The sequence below is a fragment of the Ammospiza caudacuta genome, chromosome 16, assembly GCF_027887145.1.
Source record: "Ammospiza caudacuta isolate bAmmCau1 chromosome 16, bAmmCau1.pri, whole genome shotgun sequence".
Taxonomy (NCBI): domain Eukaryota; kingdom Metazoa; phylum Chordata; class Aves; order Passeriformes; family Passerellidae; genus Ammospiza; species Ammospiza caudacuta.
Window position 1 is genome coordinate 11,255,830 of NC_080608.1, and position 7,070 is coordinate 11,262,899.

Sequence of the window (7,070 nt, forward strand, 5' to 3'; positions counted from 1 at the left end):
TCCCCAGGTCCCAGCCTCACATGCTGCAAACCTGCTGCCTCCAATGGCCCTCCCCATGTGAATCAGTTCCAGCAATACACAGGCTTGGAGACCAAGAGCAGAGGGCAGCTCTCTGAATTTCCCACTGAACTCCCTGATTTCACCCACACTGTGTTGTTTTAAGTGTGTGACTGCAATGGGGATCACAAGGCTGGACTCCTCCCAGTGCCTCAGCTCTCAAATAGGGGTCCCTTGCTCACCCTGCTTCTCCACCCTGCCTTAGCAGACACCAGGCCAGCTCCCTCCCTGCCTCCCCACGGATTCCCTCCTGGCCAGGCAGGCAGATGTGCCTGTGGAAATCAGCTCTGTGCAGGAGCAGCTGCTGGCCCACACAGCTGTGCCTGTCCTTTGGGGCAGGGAGAAAACAGATGCTTCATCAGAAACTACAGCCATCTGTCAGCTTATTAATAGGCACAGAACTCCTGTAAAGCACTGCCATGAATACTCCAGGAAGATCTTTGTTTGGAGGAAAAGTTTAGCTTGCAGCTGTTGTCATCTTATTGCAAAAGTTCCATACCTCTTTGGTGATCTCCCATGGGCAGCTCCTTGCAGTACAAGCTCCTCCACAGCACAGCCAACAAACTCCAACTCTCCCCTCACACACCTAACCCCCCTTTTATAGCACTCATCCTAATTGGACACAGCTGTGGCCTGTTAAGGGCAGGCCTGTTCCTAATCTTTGGTAATCAGTGCAGCTGCAACTCCTCAGGTGTGAGATCACCTTCTGCACCATCTTTATTTTCTTACATTCTATCCCTCCACGTGCAGCACCTGCAGCATTGGGTGGGGAAGGGTGGTTGATGGTGGAATTTAAACCAGTTCATTTTCACTTCTGCCAAATCAAATTAGTGGATTCCTCCCCACCTTCCTCCAATACAGCATCTTTCCCCTCAGACAGCTAAAGCCTAACTTGGCTTTTACATATTACACCCCAGCCCTTCTATAGATTCCCAAAAGACTCACATGCCTGCCCTGCTAAGGACTCTTCCCACTGAAGGGAGTGCAGGTTAAGGTGGGAAAGCACATCAATAACCTCCCAAACCCAATTTCTGCCAGGAACACATCCCAGCTTTGTCAGGAGGGCAGAGGGAACCCTGAAGAGGTTTTTAGAGAGAGGCCTGTAAAACATTCACAGAAACACAGCAGCACTTCAAACGGCTCATTTTCATTTCTTGTATCATGAGACTGAAGATGTGGGGAGGAGGGAGAGGAAGCATGTTTCTAGATTATTTTAAAACCATCTCCATTATTTCTGAGACATGCATTTAAACTGCAAGGGCTGCTCTTCCTTTAGTAATAACCGAGTTATTTTTGTGCTGTGCTTGATTCTCTTGTGAGAACAGGCAGCTAAAATAAACACTCTGTATCTATTCACATCAAAGTTTTTCCAAGAGGAATTGAAATATCGCTGATGTGGCCTATTTTTCCTTAACCTCCAGCTCCTTGTCCTTGAAGCAGCGTGGCCGGGGGAGCCGCCTCCCTCCTGCACTGCCGCCGTTGTCTCGCAGTGGATGCTCCAGGGAGGAGCAGCCTGAGCCATTTCACCTCCCTGCAGTTTTTCTCATGCCTCACCAGCTGCATACGGCACAGCCAGAACATGTTACAGGTCTCTCTCCTGAAGGGGAATGCAAGGAGCTGTGTCTCTGATGCTGCAATGGAGGCTCCCTGCTCCCCCTGCACAGCCCTGGGACTGGGACAGCGCTGCAGGATTCCCTCCCAGCCAGGGAATTGAACCATTTAATGTGCTCAGCTCTCAAATGAGCCACCTGCAGGTGTCAGACAATCTACAGCCAACAGAGCTGGGGTGGGAAGCAGCAATAGCTCCCAGAGATGATGATGGGAGTGGGCAGTAGATGTACAGCAGCTCAAAACCTCAAAAAAAGGAAAACTGGAGGCTGAAATAAGATCCCAGTTTATTGTATTTGCTGGGAAATGTCCTGACAAAGGCAGGAATGATGCATCAGATTCCATGTTCTCAGAAGGCTAATTTATTACTTTATAATACTATATTACATTAAAGAATACTATACTAAACTATACTAAAGAATACAGAAAAGACACTTACTAAATGCTAAAAAAATAATGAAAACTCCTGACTCTTTCCAGAGTCTCAACACAGCTTGGCCCTAATTGGCCAATGAGTCAAAACAACTCACACCCCAATCCAATGAAACAATCACCTGTGGGTAAACAATCTCCAAATACATTCCGCATGAACAAAACAGAGGAGAAGCAAATGAGATAAGAATTGTTTTCCTTTTCTCTGAGGCTTCTCAGCTTCCCAGGAGAAAATCCCTGGGTGAAGGAATTTTTTCAGAGAATGTGAATTCCATACCAGCTCTGGCAAAATGGGCCCTTTCCAAGCACTTGAAAAGCTCCAAACAGCTGCGAGGAGGAAGAAAACTCTCAGGACCGGTGGCAGAGCAAAGCACACACACAAACAAGGTCCCTTCCTGAGCAGAAGAGGCACCAAGCTGGTGACAGCACTGGAGGGCCTGGGGACAGCAGGCTGGGGACAGCAGCTCACAGGCTCCTCCTGAGGAACCACAACTGAGGAAAACTCTCAAGGTATCTGACACAACTTGCCTGGCCAGAAGACTCCCAAGAAACCAAGACAGCTCTAAGTCATGTTTTGTGGGATCAGAAGAAGACAGGACAGGTCCCAGGGAATGGCAGTGACAGGTTTGCTTGCCCTGGGGACTTGCCAGCAAACCCTCCCAGCTCTGAGGATGCTGATGGGCACACAGAAGGCTGGGTACAAATCTGTAACTGCAAGGTAAAGGATTTTAAACACTCTGAGGCTTCAGGGAAAGCATCCCTTCCCACTGTGTGCAACCAGGGTCTGTGGATGCTGCTGCAGCCAATGCCTCCCTGTACCAGAATCCAGCATTACAGGATTAGGCAGGCAATTATTCACTCATCCAAACTCATTTCATCTAAGGTGCTTGAGGAACTCCAGAGCATCTAAAAGATTTTTTGCAGGGCTGCACAGAGCTCTTAAAAAGCCTCTGGTCTATTGTGTATTTTCCCTTTTTGCCTTAATCCAATATCAAGCATTTCTCCAGGGAATAATGTGCAGGCTGCTCTGTAGCATTAGCAGTAAGTCATTATTCTTTACAAATTCAAGTCATGAATTTTAACAACTCTGAGGAAAGTGTTCATTAGTATTTTCCCAATTTCTAAGATTAGAAATTGAATGGAGATTTACCCATAGCTTGTTATCAAAGCCAAGAGGCAGCAACATTTCCAGGCTTCACTTTCCAAAGAGTGCTGCTCTGCTATTGTGTAGTTAAAAGGAGTGAATGTTTTAAATATAGCATTGTTAATTAGTTAAAAGTTACAAGTATGTCATGCAAAATGACATAAACCAGAAAATACCTCAACATACTGCATTTCAACAGATGGCAAGTGGGTAATGTCAAATTACACTTTGCCTCGTGTAAAGAAAAAGATCCATTTAATTTCTTGAAATATTCCTCAATTTCTTCTTAGTAAAGTAACTGTAGGATTTTAGTCTCTTTTTAAAAAAAATATCTTTGCTGTAGTCTTCTTCTATTTTCCCCTGCAGTACAAGGGAACTGCAATTTATGCAGAATCACCAGTGTCTCCTAAAATATGTTGCATTGCCATTTGCTGTTACAGTACTGGAGTATTCTGCTACAAAAACAAAACCCTAAAAAAATCAATCAACCCACAAACTGACTCCTTTGGCCATATGGTTATTTATACTTATTATAAATTAGGGTAGCTAAAAATTGCAGCTTTTAATACATAACACTGAAGACTGGAAACGTATTGGGGGTGCCAATACTTGTATTTATGGGAACATATGTTTAAAAAGGCTAACTTTAAAAGACTAGAGCTTTTCTGAGAGGGAAATTAATCTTGTGCTTTACAGTATTTATGTTTCTACCAGCCTGGAGCAGAACAGAGCACTGCAGTTGGAGTTTCAGGGGATGCTTTGGAAAGTGGGACAGCAGCCTAAAGTGGTACAGGCTGGGGGAGATGGGGATGGAAAATGAAGAGAGAGCAAAGGAAGATGCAGAGGGTTCTGCATCTTCCCCTTCCAAGCACTCATGTGTGTGCATCACTGAACAAGAGCTTGTTTCATTGCCACTTTGACACCAAGCAATCACAAATGAGTTTTTCATTTGAATTCCAGCATTTGCATTCTTTTTTTTAGACCTTATTCCTATGAGAAAAATCAGCTTCTCAAGTCCCACTTTCCTCAAACAATATTTGAGTCTTGTGTTTAATCACATCACTCCCTCCTTACTTTTTAAAAACTGTCCTGCCAGCATCAAGAATTTGCAGGAAATGTAAAATAAGGTACTGCATAAGTGAGGAATGTTCTTGGGTAATGCTTTGCAAGGCACTTCCCTGCTCACACATCATCACCCTGCTTGATTTTTTTTTGTTGCTGTTGGTGTGTATTTAATGGATTAGATCCTCCTTGTAGCTTAAACAGCAACCTGAAAAGCATCCCATCATCTAATCCAGGGATGTTTTGGGATATTCTGGGCATCCCTGCTTTATCCAGTGTTGCAAAGCCTTATAGAGAAGAGCTAAAACTTCCATGTTCTCACACAAGAAAGAAACATTGCTGTAAAGTAATTTCTGACTGTCCCAGGTGAGGCTTTCAGAACACCAAAAGCTGCCTGAGAGCCCTGGCCCTGGATCTGGGAAGGCAGCTGTTAATCCTCCCTTTAATACCAGAAACCCTTCATTAAATCCAGCAGATCAAAGCAGCAGCGCAGTTTTAGTCCCATTCCCTGGAGTCAGAGCAGACAGCTCTGCAAGGTGGAAACCTCATCACTGTCTTTGCAAAAATACATCATCCTCTAAAGAAGCACAGTGAAACTATTTTTACAAGCTTCTGCCATTTAAACAACAACAACAAAACCCCCCAAATAAGTTTCAAAACACAGTTGTAGTAAAACCAAGTGCTGTTAATATGCCCAAACATTCCAGTTGTTCAGGAAAAAGATGCTTCAATCAATTTCTTTAAGTTTTTTTTCATTCATTTTTCATGTCAACACCTACAATTCCATTAACTGGAAGCTAAAGTGGTAACTGAAACTTCATACATCAAACATACATCATTGGTTACATAAAACATTCTACTTCAACATAGGAAGAACCAAGTAAGTAAGTAAAATATAAGTATAAAAAATATCGTAAATAAGACAGACTGCTCAAATCTTTTATGTATACATATTTATTTGTAATTTTACAGTGGCTTTAGTACTGTACTTTACAATAACATTTTTGGAAAGAAAAAAAAAACAAACAACCAAAAAGCTCCAGAACAAGGCTTTAACTAGAACTACAGAACTAGTTATTGACAGTTTTCCTTATGAAATTCTAGTTTCCTAAAGAGCAACAGTCCAAAAAAACAATGATGCATGACTGCTGTCCATAAAATAAATCTAAACAAACAAACCCAAAAAAACTTTCTAGTCATCCTGAAACCAAAGTCCAGCATCAGACAAAATAGCCACTGCATTGAGAGGAATATGTTCCTATTGCACAAGCACTGAGAATGAGATATGACAATCACAGCCTAATTCCATAGGCAGAAGAGGCCACATGTATCTATAGTCAGACTTCAAAGCACATCTTTCTTCTGAAATTATATACCAGACTACAACTAATGTTAAGGCCATAAAACCAGAACACTGTAACAATGATAGGGCTTGATGCTACTTTTGGTGACATTTGGTAAACACAAGGTGCAAAAGAGGACACCAAACCAACAGCTGATTCTGAGGGGAGTTAAACTTGAAGGCATTCAAAAGAAATTCTCAAAGAACTACATTTTGGAGGGGGTTTGAGTCATTGGATAAAACTGGATTTCATAACTAATCACTCAATGAGCCTATTACACTCTTTAATAGCTTGTGTTCTGTATACATTAAATAATATATTTTCTGGAATTTACACTTCATTTATATGAAAACAGTTCATTATTTCTTCTTGTTATTCCCTCTTTAAAATAGATGAAGATTTGTAAAATCTTTATAAATTATCTTAACAACCAGGTAAGGCTTCAATGTACTGAGTTAACTGCACACAGGTATCTCTAATTTGCTCTTAATTAGGCATCTTAAACTGCTAACACCACCTGGGGAACCACGTTGTGATTTAAGAAAGGGATAGTTAGGTATTGCTGTCTGCTCTAATTGTGTTCATTTGATTAGTGTATAAAACACCTGAAAGCAATGGCTCCAAAGAAGCAGTAGCTACCATGGAAGATTAAACATTTTACTTTAGGAAAATCTGGGAATCTGATGGAGCTGAAAATGCACATTAGTCATTTTATAAAGTTTGGCTTGCTACCAGTTAAGAAAATATAGGTATCAAAAACAGACAAATACAGTGCTAACCATCTGTTACATTTTCTTTTAAAAAATTAGCACCAATTTAAGCATCTGAATTCATAGAAAACGTGACACACTTGGGTTTTCAAAAAAAGGTTTTCCCCATTAGAAGACAAGACAACAGCACATGCTCAGGGGCATGAGGAGCTCTGTGATCAGCAACAGACACAATCTCTGCTTCAGGCAGCCAGCACCAAATGCTCTCTGCACCTGACTCCTTCCTGCCCTGCTTTTGTTATTATCCCAAGGAGCCTGAGGAGAGCTGAGGCACTGCCCAGCAGGGGAAGGAACACAGGACAGGCTCAAGCATACCCCACACATCCCAGGGCTCTGGTGTCTGAGCACCGCAGAGCAGGGACACAGATCTGCTTCAGGGGAGTCCCACAAGGCTGGCCTGGCCTCAGCACAGCACACACAACTTCACGATGCATAGCCAAGAGTAAAGAAAAGGGGTTTTTTTTGTTTAAAAAAAGAATCCCAGTGCTCACAGCCAGCTGCCCTTGCTGCAGGAACAGACATTGCTGTGTGTTTATTTAATAGATGGCCAGGTAGTCACACTGCCAATCAAGTCACCCACTCAGAAGGTATTTCTCAAATGATCTCTTACTACATGTTAAATTTTAGCCCCCAAAAAGTTTCTGATTTCTGATC